Below are 18,925 nucleotides of genomic sequence, written 5' to 3' on the forward strand. Positions count from 1 at the left end.
TAAACAACCCACCGTGAAGGAATTATCTGATGGGGGCGGTCATCGCTAGATCTCATGTACATGTACAGAAAAAAAATGATTACAATTTCAGAAAAATTGGATGATTTATTAAAGAAGACATGATTCACAAACTGAGTAAGTCAAAAACGCGATGGTCCACCTCTGGGCCTTATGAAAGCAGTTATTCAGCTTGGCACTGATAGAATTGTTGCATGTCCTCTTGAGAGATATCCTGCCAAATTCTGTCCAAATTGAGAGTTAGATAGTCAAAATCCTCAGCTGGCTGAAGGGCCCAGACCATAGTGCTCTAAACGATCTGGATTGGCTAGAGGTCATGCGACCTTGCTGGTCAAAGTAGAATTTGACAAGCAGTAGAAACTCTCTCCGTGTGTGGGAGGGCATTATCTTGCTGAAACGTAAGTCCAGGATGGCTTGGCACGAAGGGCAACGAAGTGGGCATAAAATGTCGTCGACGTACTGATGCGCTGTGAGAGTGCTGTGGATGATGAGCAAAGGGATCCTGCCATTAAAGGAAATGGCACCCGAGAATATCACGCCTTGGTTGTCATGCTGCAATGGTCGGCGACAGTCAGGCTCGTATCTCACGGCTCCAGACACTTCTTCACTGGTCGTCAGGTGCTCATTTCGAAGATGGAGTCATCACGGAAGACAATTCTACTTCAGTCAATAAGATTTCAGGCCGAATGTGCCCGACACCACTGCAGACGGGCTTGTTGGTATACAGAGGTTAATAGTAATCGTCACAGTGGGCACTGCGAGCTCACCCGCCTTACTGTAAGCAGCCTACTAATTGTCCTTCTTGTCACTGAAACGTTAGTTTCACGTTGGATCGATTATAATGATGAATCCCGAGCTCTAAGCGACTCTCTGACGATTTCTCGGTCCTCAAGCTCTATCGTCTCTCTGGGTCGACTGCTCCCTCCTTGACGCTGTGTTCGACCGTGGTTCACCCATTCCTGCAAACATCGTCGATTATTGGCATCGCTCCTATTCAAATGTCGAGCGCCAATTACACCCACTGGCTTCTTTGAGCCCAACTACACGTCCTCTCTCAGATGCTGGAATCTTTGTACATTATTCACGTGTGAAGACTTCATGCCATTGTATCGACATGTCTCCTTCTGTTTACTATCTTTGCCATCTGCGTGGTGACATTCCACTGGGATCTAGTTCATACGATACAAAATTAAGAGCTTCTGTTAACCCCACGGATGTGACTGGATAGTAATAGCTGTGTTAATGGCATTATTTGTTCTATTCTTTGGTCTTTAAGAGTAATGGGACAAAGTTCGTACGACGCCACGTTGCATTGTTGCCAAATTTACTCGAAATGGCGGATCCAAGACGGCAGCGACAGATGTGGTAAGGTCGCAATAACGTCATCGCGGATCTTCAAATTTCGGCAGGAAGATATGTCAATTGGGTTACCTCCACTAACCTAAAGCCCCTCCTCCTACACCCCAGAAAATGGTGAGAAGTTCAAATTTTGGCAGAAAAAAATTGCACTTCCTCCACTAACCTGAGAAAATGGTAGGAAAGAAAGGTCACTTGGGCTACCTCCACTAACCTAAATCATCCGACCGCCACCTCTCCCTTGGAATTGACAGAAGTACCACTCAGCCTGCGCTGGGCTGCTAGATGGGATGGACGTAAGTATTTTGCAGGCAGTCTTTACTTAAAGAGTTTGAGGCAGTAGCTCCATCCCTTGTGTTCGCCATGCGGTCCGGAGTCCAACTGACCTACAATACAGTACTGCCACCAGAGGGTGCTGTCGTCCCATAGCGATCCGAGGAAAAATGGCGGGAAAAGGACTCAGCCTCTTCTGGACTTCTCAATAGGAACGAATGTACTTCACTTATTTTGGAACAATTTATTTGGCGATGGATTTCACGTAGTTCATTTATTACACCGATACAAAACACTAGCTCTGTTGTGCTTGGGATCACAATACACTACCTCCAGACCTGCAACCTACTCGTAAATCACCGAAATAGTGCAGTACACTGATGTACACACATGCAAACAACACGTAAATTATCAAAATAATGCATGTAAAATGCTCTGCAGACACGCTCGAAAAATAATGCAACAGACACGCAAACAACTCATAAATTAACAAAAAATAATGCGTGTGTAACGCTATGCAAACACGATCACAACACTTAAACAGCTGAAAATAATGCGGTGCACAAACACTCAGTGAACGGGAAAAAACACTTTCCAACTATCGTCAACGACAACATATCAGAGGCTCCAACATGCCCGCGTGCTAATGCCGCCACAAGCCACTGCCAAACAGACAACCGCAGGGGCGCAAGCCATTGCTCTCAGGCCACTGTCGCCTACAGCCAGCAGATGAAAGTGCATGTCTATTTTTGGTCAAATGAACTGCAGCAACATCTCCCACTCTCTCTCTCTCTCTCGCTCTAGAATGCATCTTTAGTCCACCATTAAATCGTACCTCGTTACAACTCCATCTCAACTGACCATTCCATCCGCTCTCTGTCATTCTTTAACGCAGATGCAAGTATGTTTGGAGGCAGATGATTCTCTGTTTTTCCAGGAATACATCAAAGACAGCAGTCAGCTCATTTGTATCACTATTACCTCAATAGACATACAGTAGAATGCCCCCTTGACGAAAAAATGACTGTTTCCCTGGTTCCCGTTGCTTCCACGTGAGCGTCTTCTCGTATTCCTCTGGCTGTCGCATACTCGTTCCCAAGTACAAGAATTTTTTTCTCCATCAACCAGAAGACACACAAGTACATCCTCAATTTCCCCGCATTTCGGTGTATTTTCTCTCAATTTATATGTGTTTTCCGCAATTCTATCGATTTTCTTACGTCACTTCTACCCACGTCATCATGACATGACGTCTCTTCCCGTGTTCGACAACTGCTTGTGAACTTAGTGCTGCCGGCCGCGGTGATCTCGCGGTCCTAGGCGCGCAGTCCGAAACTGTGCGACTGCTACGGTCGCAGGTTCGAATCCTGCCTCGGGCATGGATGTGTGTGATGTCCTTAGGTTAGTTAGGTTTAAGTAGTTCTAAGTTCTAGGGGACTGATGGCCACAGCAGTTGAGTCCCATAGTGCTCAGAGCCATTTTTTTTAACTTAGTGCAGCTGCCAACACCTAGCGCAAATGCACTGATCAGGAGGCATAGTATAACACTGTACTCGATTGCATCCAGTCACATCCACCCACATATTCCACATTTGCAATGCTTTTGCTCTTGTTTCTGTATGTCTGCGTATGTTCAAGTGTCGTGGATGGCTCCCAGGACGCGTTTTCATACCACGTTCTTTAGCCAAATCAATTTCTAAATTTGGTAATTTTATTACAAGGTTGCACCGTCAGCGACGTGCAACCGCTCTGTTGGTCTGATAATATACACTCCGGCGATTACCATCTATATTCACTGTCGCGGTATTTGCCTAAAAAACCACTTCATTCGGAGGTAATTCCATACCTCGATTTATAAAGCCGGTATAGCTTTTAACATGGATACTTGTCCGCACCTGTAAACCAAGACCGATTGTGACAGTAACATGGTCGTCGCGATTGTGTTTTTTAACATCAGGTGGCTTGTAAGACGATTACACCTCTCCTTCTAGGACACAGTGGTACCACTCGCAGGAAAAACTTATGAGACATGTCCACCCATCGCTGATTTTCGGTCAGTATTATTTCGTATAGCTGGTAATCAGTGAAGTATTATACTTAGTAGCAGGGAGTGCGTGATAGGTTCGCCTTGAGCATCATTCTTATAAAGTATATATATATATATATATATATATATATATATATATATATATATATATATATATCAGATATGGTGGACAGCTGCGAATAAGGGGAAACCCAAATAAGCAGTCCCGGACCGAGGCGGCAGCATCACGAGGGTGTGGGAGGGTGACTTTTGGCAAGGGTCACACTGATTCAAAAACCACAGAACCTGAAGACGTTGCTGTGTCATGGCGAGTAAGTGCCGCCATTACAATAAGCACTGTCAACGCCCAAATCCAGGACGCGTCTGAAGTGGGAACCATCGGCATCCTGGTCAGCGTCTGTTCACACAATGTGCGGCTGGTCATAAAGCGCCAGGAACTAACAATCCCTGGTTCTAAACACCCAGTGGAAACACTGGACCAACTTGATTACAAGCAAGTATGACTCGTGCAAGTAATAACAACATTACCCCAGGTGGTAACCAATCCACCCATCAACAGATGGCAACCAGGAATTCGGATTCTGGGGAACCTGGACTTACACGATTACATCAGAGAAAGTCGGAGCTCTCTGGCAAACTTCCACTTAAAACACCTACATACATTGGAACCTTTAACATAAATACATTAATCCAACCAGGAAAACTTCTAAACCTTACAACAGAACTTGAAAAGCAAAAGATAGTAATACTAGCTTTACAGGAGACACATTTTACAGATGAAGAAACATCAGATTATGGCAACTATCGCATCTTTAAGAGCAAGACGGATAAACGAATCGGAAGAGGAGCCCCCCATCTCGGGATGGCGTTTATCATACACAAGAGCGTGCTCAGCTCCATCAAGGAAGTTGCTCCCGTAAATAATAGGATAATGACGATGCGCTTACAATGTGCCAACAAAACATACACAATGGTTAATGTTCATGCTCCCACAAACGGAGACAACAAGAAAAACCCCATAGAAACAGAAAAGTTCTGGGAAAATTTGGAGAATATAATGGCCAAGATTCCAAAAGATGATACAAAAGTTCTACTCGGCGATTTTAATGCCCAAATTGGTAGAGAGAAAATCCACCAAAAAACCGTAGGCAAATATCCTGCACATAAATTTACCAATAAAAATGGTACAAGGCTCGTCGAACTATGTAAGCAGAATAACCTGAAGATAATGTCAACATCTCTAAGAAAATGTCCAAGAAAACAAAAGACATGGAGATCTCCTATACAACAAATTGGCGAGTTTCAAATATATCATGTGGCGATTTCATACCCAGTACAAAAAGAAATTTACGACGTCCAAGTACGCAGAGGAGCAAACATTGATTCAGACCATTACCTAACTAGAATTAAAATCAAGTTTACAGCACGAAGAAGTCATCAGAAGAAAACAGAAATACAGAAATATGACACCAAGAAGATTAAAGAATCTAAAGTAAAAGAAGAATGGGAGAAGGAAAAGGCAAACACATGGGAAGAATTTCATTCTAAAATCACGCGAATAGCTAAGGAAACTATTCCCTTGAAAAAGATATTCAAACACCCTTGGTGGGATTCAGACTGTGAAAATGCATTGGAAAGGAGAAAAAAGGCATTTCAAGAATATAACAGTAAAAAATCACAAGAAAGTCTACATTTATTTAACGAGGTTAGAAAACAGGTTTCAAAATCTATTAGGCAAGCAAAAAGGAAGTACACAAAGGCACAACTGGATGCCATAGAAGAAAATTTCCAAAACTATAATACAAGAGACTTCTACAGAACTTTCGCAGATAAAATGCGAGGATATATTCCTCAAAATTTATGTTTCAGAAAACCAGATGGTAAATTAGCCCTAACAAACCAGGAAAACTGTCAAGTATTGGCTCAATATTTTTCTAACCTACTAAATTGCCCAGAACCTAGTTTAAGGTTTCCCAAAGAAATCAGTGCCAACGCTCAACCGGATTCATTACCACCAACACAGGAAGAAATCAAATGTCACATTAAAAACTTAAAAAATAATAGAACATCTGGCGAAGATGGCATTGTTGCAGAGCTATTAAAAAACCTAGGACCAAAGACGTTGCAAGAGCTCACAAAAATAATAACAAAAATATGGGAAACAGAAAAATTACCAGAGGATTGGAAATGTGCCCTTATTCACCCGTTACATAAAAAAGGAGACAGAACAAATGTCAATAACTACAGGGGAATCTCACTTTTACAAGTCACCTACAAAATTCTCTCAACATGCCTGCTGAAAAGAACACAAGAGCAGCTGGAACGCCAAATTGGTGATTATCAAGCAGGCTTCCGCCCCGGTCGCTCATGCATAGAACAAATATTTAATTTAAAGACAATATTAAAACACAAAGCAATTAGAAATGCCCCCATAATTTGTACATTTGTAGATTTTAAGAAAGCCTATGACTCAATTGACCGGCAATCTTTGTTTAACATTTTAGAGGAACTTGGACTTGACTCCAAAACACTAAGGCTTATCAAAGAATCACTGACAGACACTGTATCTAAAGTTAAATTCAGGGGAGAAATCTCTGAACCTTTTCTCATAAAAACTGGAGTACGTCAAGGTGACGGGCTATCTCCACTTCTGTTTAATATAGTCCTGGATAAAGTCATTAAGGAATGGGAAAAAGAATTAAAAAATCAATCCTACTGGAAACCAATCCATCTTGGTAGAACCAAAGACAACGTGGAGATATCTTGTTTAGCATTCGCGGACGACTTGGCCATACTTGCAGATGATGAAGAAATCGCCACCAAACAAATAGAGATCCTTAAGGAATGCGCGGATAAAGTAGGTTTACAAATTTCGTTTCAAAAGACAGAATTTTTCTGTACGAAATTCCATATACACAGTTTGAACACAAAATATGGAAAAATAAATAGAGTAAAACATTTTAAATACCTAGGTGAAATTTTGGAGCCAACCGGAGGAGAGAAAGTTGCACAGCAGATCAGACAACAGAAAATGAAGAGAGCATATGGTATGACACATGAAATATACAATAAAAAATGCATCTCCTCGAACACAAAAATCAGACACTACTGCGCAGTAATTAAGCCAGCAGCACTATATGCTAGTGAAACGCTCACACTCCACACAAAATGTGATTTAGAAAAAATACTAAAAGAAGAACGCAAAATTATGAGAAAGATTTTAGGTCCAAAATTAACAGAAGAAGGATATCGGATACAATCAAGAAGAACCACAGAAACTATATCAAACCTGGCAGCAGACATAAGAAGGCGAAGATTAAAATTTTATGGACATGTCACTAGACTTCCCCCCACACGACTCACCAACAGAATTCTCACTTACATAGAAAAAGTCAAATCAACAACACCATGGGCTAGCCAAGTAAAATTAGATTTACAAAAAGCAAAAATTGAACTTAAAGATGTCAAAGATAGAAAAACTTTTAGAAATAAGGTGGAAAAGTGGATTGTATTGTCGGAGAAGGAAGCACTGAAGAGACCAGGATCAAAATGGACAGAAGAAAGAAAAAGAAAACATGGAGAACGAATGAAAGAAGTATGGAAGAAACGACGTCAGAAAGCTTTGCGTGATCCTTCTGGGTCCATTCGCGATAAGTATATATATATATATATATATATATATATATATATATATATATATATATATATGTGTGTGTGTGTGTGTGTGTGTGTGTGTTCCGAAATGTGCAAAGGAAATGGCTAAGTCCATTTGTAAGGAAGGTATGGATTTGACATTTAATACTGTGACAGGAAAGGGAAAAGTATGTCAAGTTACAAGAACTGTATACATATTCTATTTCCAGGGCCACAGCCATCAGCAAGGAATATTTCCGATACTTTACTCTTTGCTGAATGTCGTCCAATTGAGACCGCTATCATAATATTTAATTGTAAGTACAGTGATAAAATATGTATGTGGCCAGTTTCCTAGGACTATTCTGTCTGGGGGATACCTGGTAGGAATGATTCACGTTTCCTCCTAATACAGGAGCCATCCGAATGGAAATGACCGTGTCGTCCTATAGACAGCCGAATAGCGAACTAATACTTAGTATGTGTTGGAAAGCTTTCGTAATCGCGTGGAAATTTCAGAAGATTCAATATGGACGCATGTTTGCAGTAGACCATTATTCCCTCCCATGTAAATAGTCCAGTTGACTGCTTCTACACATTTCGCACCTTTATGTAGTTGAGAGAACATCGATTGTGGTGTGTGCATCTAGCAGGTGAAAGGCTGACAGAAGACATATTTGCTGGTTCTCTAGACAAAAGAAACGCTTTAGTTGACTTTGTAAATTATAAAAATGATTTGGAATCTGTACATTACCGACATCGGTATTCACGAGTGGAAATATCGGTTTCCTCTATTCTTTTTCTTCGAGTTCTCACGTAGACGTCTTTGCAGATGGGATAAGGTCCTAGTTACTCAGGGTCTTACTTCACGCTACACCTTGCTAAAGTTTAGGGTTTCTAGAGTAATAATTTCCAGTCTATATCTTCGAAATTATACTGTGTGACCTAGACTACTACTATGCAATCAATATTGCTGTGTGCTTGATATGGAGAAGTATCACGTAAATGGTCTGATATTCTGGCAAACCATGTGAAATTACATATGTTCTTGTAAGTCCAGAGTCTGGAGATGGAGTGTAGAAACCGAGCAAGAAAGCAGGTCAGGGCCAGATACAATAACGCCTTTGTGCCAAGGGGAGTCGAGGCCGTCTTTGTACAACAGTTTAGAGAGTGACTTTGGTCCACTGAGGACGCTCTGGTCACGCACCAGGAGCGGATGAACTGTGACCTTCGCTGCAGTGGGTGACCACCCGACCTTGCAGTAAAAGTATATAGTGCTGCGAGGAGTATATATGATGCATATGCTTATGCTGTCTGTCTTTTCAGTATATGCACAAGTGTCTGGCGCTCGATAGCTGTATGCATGATGCAAAAGGGGTGATTTTCTGTACACCGGACATGAATTGTATGTTTACTACATCGATATTGTCGAATTGGAGATCGGTTTCACACTCTACTTTCTAGCTTCCGTCCTCAGTGGCAGAGCAGTGTAATTGAGTAAGAGTCTTTCAATATTAGATGATCTGTAGACCACTTTTTCAGGGTTTAGCTGTCGGTGCAATATGGCGATCCTTACAAAATAGTTTTGCCGCTGAAAGTCTCATCTGCAGAAAGAAAACGACAGACAGTACTAACACATGGGCAGCATCAGTAATTTGGTGGATAAATTCAGTAAGAGCCAATCAGAATGCTCCATTCATTCCCAAGACATCCACTGTGCTGGGACACAGGAGCCTCTACATAGCGGTGAGAATGTTTGCGTTTTGGAGATGTTTGTTGAAAGTAGGACTTAACGATATCCAGGAAGAGTAACGCTTGTGTGGATGGGGTGCCACGTTAGGACCGTCAGGAGGAATGCGTTTGGATTAATTCTGGGATATTTTCGTAAACAGTTTCTAATAGGACAAGAATTTACATGCGGACAAGCTGAGACATCATGGAAGCTCCTACAAAAGCGACTGTTAACTATTTCTATGACACTATACAATTTCCGAGAGGTCGACTTGGCTCTTATTTACATAGCTATGTGACAGCCGTATAACACTGAGATGCTTTTAGATGCACCTGCAATCCTGAGTCACTACGTGAACATTTCGCAATGATGTGTCAGCCACATTGGGCAGGTAATTGTGTGCGTGGCTAGACGCAGCTCACATGTCCCATTAGGATCGCTAGGAACAATGCACCCTGTGCTATTTTGGGGAGCAGTGTAACCGATTTCTATAGCGCGACCTCTTACGTCATTATAACATTGAGAACCTTTTAGCTGCATCTGCGAGTGTGAGCCGCTATGCAAACATCTCTCTCGTCTCTGGATCTGCAGCTCTGAGTCATCACACCAGCAACGGTGCCTAGGTGAACACGAACATGCGGTCCAGAAGGTGACTTGGCTCTTATTTACATAGGCATGTGACATCAGTATAATACTCGAAGAATACTAACTTATACCCGAAAATAGATGCGACTTTCACCTGCTGTTGTAGATGACAGCAGCTTGAGAGCAATGGCTGGATTCGTCTGTCTGGCCGTGGCTCATGGTGGCGCAAATGCGTGCACGGGTTGGAGCCTCTGATACTTTGCGTTGATGATAGTTCGAAAGCGTTTTTTCAAGTGCACTGAGTCTTTGTGCACTGTTTAAGCGTTACACATGCATTATTTTTTGACAATTTATTAGTTGTTTGCATGTTTGTTGCATTATTTTGTGAGCGTGGTTCAAATGGCTCTGAGCACTATGGGACTTAACATCTATGGTCATCAGTCCCCTACAACTTAGAACTACTTAAACCGAACTAACCTAAGGACATCACACAACACCCAGTCATCACGAGGCAGAGAAAATCCCTGACCCCGCCGGGAATCGAACCCGGGAACCCGGGCGTGGGAAGCGAGAACGCTACCTCACGACCACGAGCTGCGGACCATTGTGAGCGTGTCTGTAGAGCATTTTACATGCGTTATTTTGATGATTTATGTGTTGTTCGCATGTGTGTACATCAGTGTACTGCATTATTTCAGTGATTTACAAGTAGTTTGCAGGTCTGGAGGCAGTGTATTGTGACCTAAGCACATCAGAGCTAGTGTTTTGTATCAGTGTAATTAATGGACTACATGAAATCCATCACTAAATAAATTGTTCCAAAACAAATAAAGAACAGTCGTTCCTATCCAGCAGCCCAGCATAGGCTGAGTCCTTTTTCCACCAATTTCAATGAAGAGGTGGCAATTAGATTAGTGGAGGTAGCCCAAGTGACCTTTCTTTCCCACCATTTCTCAGGTTAGTGGAGGAAGCGCAATTGACCTTTTTTCTGCCAAAATTTGAACTTCTCGCCTTTTTCTGGGGGGATTTTAGGTTAGTGGAGGTAGCCCAATTGACCTATCTTACCTCCAACATTTGAACTTCCTGTCATTGCGACGTTGCCATATCTATTGCCGCGATCTTGGATCCGCCATCTAGTATAAATTTGACAATGTCGCAATGTGGGGCCTTACGAACTTTGTCCCACAACTTTTAAGGTGCATTAGTATATGTTAATTTGTTTTGTGTCTAGAAAATTAAGAAACAAAATAAAAGAATTTTTATTCAATACCAAAACCAAAAATGTGTGCATTATAGTTTTTTATTCTGTTTGGTAACAAATATTGTGACATCCATGATTACTTTATAATTTCGTTAAAATGATGACCTTCTTTTGTTTGTTAATACACTAAGTCACCGACATCTTGTTTAAAAATCTACAAGTCGTATTCCAGAAGTAATGAAGAAGAGCTTTTGAACAAAAACTGATTGACTAACAAAGAACTCCTCATCTAATAAAGTAATTTTTCAAAAAAAAAATGTTTAACTTAACCTTTGCCTTCTAAACTACAAATTTTAAATACTTAAATCTTAAGGAAGTTTACGTTTTCCATATACTTTACTCACAGCATAATTTGTTGTGTTGAAAATTGTGCCAGATGATTCTGGAAGAAGCACTGAAATTAGTGTTTTTGTTCATCCTACAAATTATGAAGCATAGTGTAGATTGCCTCCAGAAAAGCTAGAAGTAAGCATACACCGCACCACATCCGAACTTTCGTAATTTCCTGTACCACTGCCTCACTATTAACCTTGGCAAACAATCTTTTAATGATATTTCAGTTAGTCTTCCGGCACAAGGCTGACGGCCTTCTCTCGACTTTACGAGCTCCAAGTAGCTCCAAGAAATTTCCATTAACATTCATCTTGCTTACCCAAATAGCCTCAGGAATAGTATTCATGGGTGTCAGTTGGTCATTTCCTGTTCCCATTATTCCGTATAATGCTGTTTTCCTCCATGACTATATGAAACCTAGCCAGGTGCTGCAGTGGCTAGCACATTGAATGTGCATTCTGGAGGACTAGGTTCAAACCCCCATTCGGACATCCAGATTTTTATAGTCCATCGTTTCTCAAAATCGCTCCAGACAAAACATCCGGACGGTTCTTTTGTAAAGGACATGGTCGATTTCTTTCCCCGTCATTGCCAACCTCCGAGCTTGTGCTCCATCTCCTAATAACCTCGTGGTCGACGGGATGTATAAATCTTCCTTCCTCTTTCCCTCCAGTACTAGGTAAGGTTTCTTTCCAGAAGGTGCTGGAAAAATACCTACCGTCATGGGGAAGTCATTAGCCAATCTTATAGGACTTGATCACAACCCATTTAGAAAATTTCCAGGAAGACCGCCCCATCATCTCCAGGCTCAACCAAAAGCCTCCTTCCATTGGATACCAGTATCCTGCTCTGGCATACACAATAACCAAAGATGCAGAGGGGGATGGTGATAAGGAGACGATATGTTTTAAATCTCGAAGAGGAGTACTGCAAAGATATTCGAATTGTCGGCTTGATAATTGTATTCACTGAACAGCTTTCAAGACCAGCATGGCCAAATGACCAATATGGTGCTTTTAAGATGGACTGAATTTAGCGTTGTGAACCCTTCTGTGGAGTCCACAGTCGGTGGGAAAGAAGCTGGGGGAAAAAACGACGCCTTCTCGTTTTCATAAATAATGCTGTCTGTTTCCTCTAATTCCCAGACGACTATCTGGAGGAGCTAAGTATTCTAGTGGCTGTACCAGGTCGTTTCCACTATAGATACATTGTGAGCCGATAATTACACGTAGAAAACTGCTATCTGGAAAGTAATATAAATTCAACGAAGGCCCTAGAATCCTACATAAGCTCCCATGTACGCATGGAGAAGATAGGGAGAAGAAGGAGGTACGAGTTATGACGCCTCGCCTCGCTACTGCTTTCCCTGCGCCCCCCTTCGTCAGATGAGGTGAGAGCAGAACACCGCTGGAGCCTCTGCCAGTGCTGACTTCATAGTTAATGGGTAACACACTACTTCTGTGGGCGTGTTACTGTCAGATCATGTTTTGTGTAGTAGCTCAATAGCTGAGCAACTGAGACAACCGGCTCTGACTTGCAAGTGTATGTGGGTGCACTGTATTGAAAGCTTACGTTACTGACGTTTTTCCTGATGTATCTTTTATCTAAATCCAGGTGGCAGTAAGGCAACGACGAGATAAGCTGAAAATGGCACAAGGATCTTAATCTTTTAAAATCGTGGTGGCGTGAATGTGTTTGTCAATAACCTTTACTTCGATAATTGAAAGTCCAAGCCCATTGTAATGGTCTCCGATAGAGTACCATACGTAAAAGGGTCAAGTACAGAAATTCTACCTACTAATTTATACGAAAGGTAAGTCATATGAAATAAATGAATGTTCACATGTTAACATCTTCTACGGCATTTATCCCTCCCACTGTTTAATTGGAGTAAATGCTTATGTAGGCTCCATTGCTGGTCAGTTTCAACCATAATTTACCGACAAATGCTTGTGTGGTTATTTATTTTGAGATACTGTGTGCACATCCATAGTGACACAAAAGAATGCGTTTTTTCCAACCGAACATCCTGTGTCTGTGGAAGCAATTCTGCCTTCGTTGATTTTATTGACACTGTGGTGACCATCAGGAAGTTTCATTTAAAGTCTGCCTGCCCATACGCTTATCAGTGATGTTGTAGGCACTCTGTGTTACCTGGGAAAGAGTTGTGCAGGGATCTTGAAAAACTCTTGCTGGACGAAAACTGGATACATTCACCCCACCAATGCATCCCGGACTTTTAACAAATTTGTATCTTTCATTGCATACTTACGAGAGCGCGGCAGGCTGTTAAGGAGCTTGGTTCGTTTCAGCTGCATCTCAACAAGGTGCAAATATTTTAGAGGCGAATCCAGTTGCGGTATTCTCCTGATAATGCACGGAAACCTGATGAAAAGTAAGTACGGACAAACTTCATTTCTAGAAACTGAAATTCGAACATGCAGCTATAGTACTACGAGGATTGGAACTTGGCAACTATTTATTTACAGCTCTTACAAAATAGATACGTGTTTTAAAGTGTAGCAGTTCTGAAGCGAATGCCTTGAAGTGTTTCCTTCAGTTTAAAAATCGATTTGAACCCAAGAGGGCTTAAATCAGGGCAGTGCAGTAGGTTGTATAGCACTTAGCAGTCCCATCAGTCAAACAAATCAGTAACAGCTTGCACTGTACGTTCTTGAGCATTGTCCTGCATAATGATGGTCAGGTCCTGCTGAAAGTGTCATCACTTATGTCTCTATGCTGTTCATTTTTTGAACAAAACCTACGACCAGCTGGTGACTACTTTGAAGGTCAGTAAAAACTTTGAAACACTTATCTATTTTGTACGAGCTGTAAATAAATAGTTGCCACTATTAAAGTTCTAGCTCTCGTAAATTATCTAGAGACTCGACATTTGCGCAATACATTTTACCTACAATGGTACAATATATTGACTGTGACTAAATCCAGGTACAAAGGACAGTTATCAATATCATAGTACCATAATAATTAGAAATTTATGATGGAGATCTAATACAATAACGTGGTGAACAGTCGGAGACATTGATTTGATCGAAGACTAAAATTACCCGCGAACAAAGCCAGTTACTATCTTCAACACAGATTTTTGGCTTCTCTGAGTCTTGGTTTCACGAGCTTTCTTTCGCATATCGGTCATTGTTGCAATCATTTCATAAGATTTGCACAAAATAACGCGGATGGAATGCTCGAATCGATCAACACTCGTTTTCAGTAGCGCTCATTTTTCATCGTACTCAAGTTTCGAGAGCTGTAACATTAATAAACACCTATACCTAGCGCAGCGCACAGCCTCGTAATGGCTCACGGCATGCTAGTGTAACATTTTGATCAGCGTACATTTCTTTCAATTTTTTTTCTTCCTTGTGATTTCATTCCCCTGTCCCATATGGGCAGGGGAGGGCTGTCAGCGGCACAATTATTTCTTTCAAACAATTGTCTGATAACTATTGAAAAACTGAGTCTGGTTACGAAAGAGCTCGTATCGCTCATACATTCTGTTTTTATAGTGAGTCGAAACCTCGCTTTTCTAGGAGCAGAAAAAGGCTGTTCTGCAGAGATGATAATCGGTGTTTCCTTCCTGCGGTGGCGTACGAGTCCGCTGTGGCGGCACGGAACGCAGTTGTCGCTGCGGATGAGCCTCGTCTCGTCCCGACGTCAGCGGACACGCTCCGACGGGCTGCCACCAACAACACTCTGCCCCGCTGACTTCATCCTACACGTACTTTTCCAGAGACACCCACAGCACGCTGCTAGTACATCGACATACGTCCCACAGTCCATCACAGAACATAAATATCATGGTGCCACTGCCGTTCGTACAATGGGCTACACAGGATTCTCATTTTTCTTGTCTTTCGCCTCGCAATCTTACCTTTGCTCGAGCTTGTGGACAGTGGTGCCGCAAAGAAGGAGTAACAAGTTATAATCGGAGTAGCAATAAGTATCTTAAATCCACAAAAGACCGTCCTTCTTTCCAGAAGACCATGAAATTCAGAGTATTTTGAGAAAAAAAGGAAATTACGTGTTATTTGACTAGTGTGACTTCGAATTTGTAAGCCAAATTTACTCGTACTCTGGACAACCTCCGCAAGTCATTATGATGCAGGATGATAAGGAATGTATGGTACCACTTGCATTTAATTTGTATGCAAATTCATTCGTTTGCAGTGGCGGGACCTGTCGCAAGTGTTTGTCTATTCGTGAGATTTATAAAATAGCACATTTTTTCAGCTTCAGTCACGTTTATTTGCCAATATTTATTGGCACGACGCGTTTCTGCACCATCTGTTATTTACACATCAACTGTTAATTACACATTACTGGGAAGTGCGAAAAGATTTTCTTTGGGTGAGCCAGTGAGCCTATGTTCGGAAATGCTGTTCTCCTGTCCATAAAAATTCTGTGTGTTGAGTTACCTGAATAACCTCAAGGATATCTATAACTGCATGTTCAGAGACTATTCCGTAAAACAACGAAAAAATCGCCTATGTAAATACACGAGAGTGCAGACATCTGTTTGCACAAACATATTTACATCAACGCACATGTTACACAGAGTGACTTTCAGTATTTCAAAAAATGGTTCAAATGGCTCTGAGCACTATGGGACTTAACATCTATGGTCATCAGTCCCCTAGAACTTAGAACTACTTAAACCTAACTAACCTAAGGACGTCAGGCAACACCCAGTCATCACGTTTCAGTATTTATTTACTTATTCATTGTTACTCTGGTTTCTGGACAAGCATTCACTGATAATATTTAGCTATTGAAAAAGCATTCCCTATGAACATTAGCAGTAAAGAGACATAAGGAATGCTTATTCAATAATAATACGTAATTTTTTTACCACTTATCCAAAATGTATCACTAACATCATTAGAGTACTTTATCTTGTATATAGAACAGGGAGATTTATATGTTAATAAGGACGAGTAAAGATGCTGCCTTCATTACACAATACTGAAATTTGTAAGTGTTACCAAGAAAAGTTATTAAAAAGTCTAGGACTACGCACGCTATGTCTAAAATTGCCAATCTGAATAACAGAATTAAAACTCTATGAAACCTCTTAAAACAAGATGTAAGATAACGATCCACAGAACGAGATAACATCTCTGCTGACTAGATGGAAGCTTATAAACGGTAATTCACAGGTAGCAGTTCATACAATAAGCACAATCCTCTCTGAAACATGTAACTCAACAATGAGTCAGTACATGTTCCCAGAGAGATTAAAACATGCAGTTCTTAAACTACTTTATTTGGTAGGTCATAGTAGCGATGTCTTTGTCGATCTCTTTTACCGATGACACCGTTTTCTAAGAATATTTAGAAAATGCTGTACTCTTGAATTGTGGCCCGGTCTTCATAGTAGCAATGTACTTGGGCTTCAGAAGAGTTGCTCAACTGAATGCTGTCTCTACATTACTCACCAAATTCTACACGGATTAACAAGGATTACCTAACAACAATAATGCAGAAAGTTTTACTTCACTATCTATCAGTTGTAGGCGGGATATTTTCCTGTTTGGCGGGAAATCATTGATAGTGCTTCACAATGTCCAATATCGGGTTCTCTATTGTTGTTCATACATGTTAATGAGCTTCCACTTAACACATAGCAAGCAGAGTTATCTATTTTTGCTGATGATCTTGTAATCAATACCAATAGACACGCAGCAACAGAGGAAATTGTAAACAACATGTTTAAAGGATTTCTGAATGATTTTCTGCTTATGGTCTCTCCCTTAACTGTAAGAAAATTGAATAAAGCTCCAAGACCCGAAGGATTACTTAGCAGACTCTACAGCAGATTTGATGCTGAAGTAGCGCCTCTTTTAACCGTAATATGCTGCATGTCCCTCGACAAAAAGAGTATACGCAGTGATTAGAAGACAGCACAGATCACACCTACCTGCAAGAAGGGTAGTAGAAAACTACCTCCAGTATTCATGACGCGTTTGTTGTGGAATGCCGCGTGGGATTAGCCGAGCGGTCTAGGGCGCTGCAGTCATGGACTGTGCGGCTGGTCCCGGCGGAGGTTCGAGTCCTCCCTCGGGCATGGGTGTGTGTGTTTGTCCTTAGGATAATTTAGGTTAAGTAGTGTGTAAGCTTAGGGACTGATGACCTTAGCAGTTAAGTCCCATAAGATTTCACACACATTTCAACATTTTGTTGTAGAATTTTAGAACACAAACGTAATGAGATATCTCGAAGGGAATGATCTCCTTGGAAACCAGCTTGGATTCTGAAAATATCGATTATGTGAAACTGAATTAGCGTTTTTCTATCATGACAGCCTGAAGGCCATGGATTAAGCGTGTCAGCCAGATGTAATATTTCTTGCCTTCCTGAAAGCATTTGACCGTGTACCATACCAACGCTTATTAACTAAAGAACGATCGTATGGGGATCGAGAGAAGTTTGTGACAGTTTGAGGATTTCTTGTTAGGTTAGACACAGCGCCATTGAAAATTGTAGAAGTAATTTCAGGTGTACCCCAAGGATGTGTGTGGGGATTCTAGGGACACTTACTGTTCCTGTTCTACACTAATGACCTTTCAGACAGTGTTAATAGTAATAAAGTACTGTCTGAAAAAGTTGCACAAATATGCAATCAGATCATGATATTGTTTCAGAGTGCTGCAAGGCTTTACAACTTGCTTTGAATTTTCAGAAATGAAAAATTGTGCACAGACGTAGTATCGAATGATAGTACTATCGATTAACTGAAATCGATTAACTCATGCAAATACGTGGGTGTAGGGATATGAAATACAATTATCACATAGGTTCTGTCATACGTAAACCAGGTGGCAGACTTCGGTTCTACTGTGTCAAGGCCTTTTGCCTACTCAGCCTGTAACCAACAACACAGATTATGCACGCACAAATTTCACAAGAGACAGCTCTTCAGATATCAGAGAAGGAATGTCTGCACTCTGCTCGGTCACCATGTGGCAACATGGTCGCTGTCCGTGTGAAACTTTTCTCTGCTGCAGGCCGCTTGACTGAAAGTAGTACCTGCGATATCCTGGCGCCCAGGCAGTATTTAGTCTCGTGTACAGGCTGTGCTCCAAAAGTTCACTCTGAGTGAGTTCCCTGGACCTGAGCCAGTTTCGAAAGCATTCCCACAATCAGGATCTCACTCTGGAGTCGTTGCTACGATGACTTTGCCATCCACATCGACCTTCACTTCCAGGAGGTGCCAACTACGACTAGTAACTGGATTTTGTAATATTTGTCTTCAGTTTTCATCGGTAATATGCCAGACCTAAGTTTTTGTGTGACTGTTCGGGAGTTTAACTTTTACTCATCCTTTCAGGACATTAACATTTTCATATCCCTCAAGCCTTTGATTGTGGCATCCTTACTAAAAGGATATTTGAATTTGGAACTTTTAACTTACTGCGACATTTTTGCGCCTTTGACCTTCATTTATTATTTTCATTCTTTCAGTATTTGAGAAATGACCTGTTTTCAGTTATTGTGTTCCATACTAACTCATTTCAGAGAAGTTAGTTTATGTGTGTTACAATAAACATCATATTCATTAGATTGCTGGATATGTTTCCTGATCCATCTTCAGTGGACACATTAGTTGGTGACGAGATACTTTTTTCTTCGAGTCAGTGTTTCACACGTTCGCTCCATCCCAGGTAGAC

The sequence above is a fragment of the Schistocerca americana genome, chromosome 1 (assembly GCF_021461395.2).
Source record: "Schistocerca americana isolate TAMUIC-IGC-003095 chromosome 1, iqSchAmer2.1, whole genome shotgun sequence".
Lineage (NCBI taxonomy): Eukaryota > Metazoa > Arthropoda > Insecta > Orthoptera > Acrididae > Schistocerca > Schistocerca americana.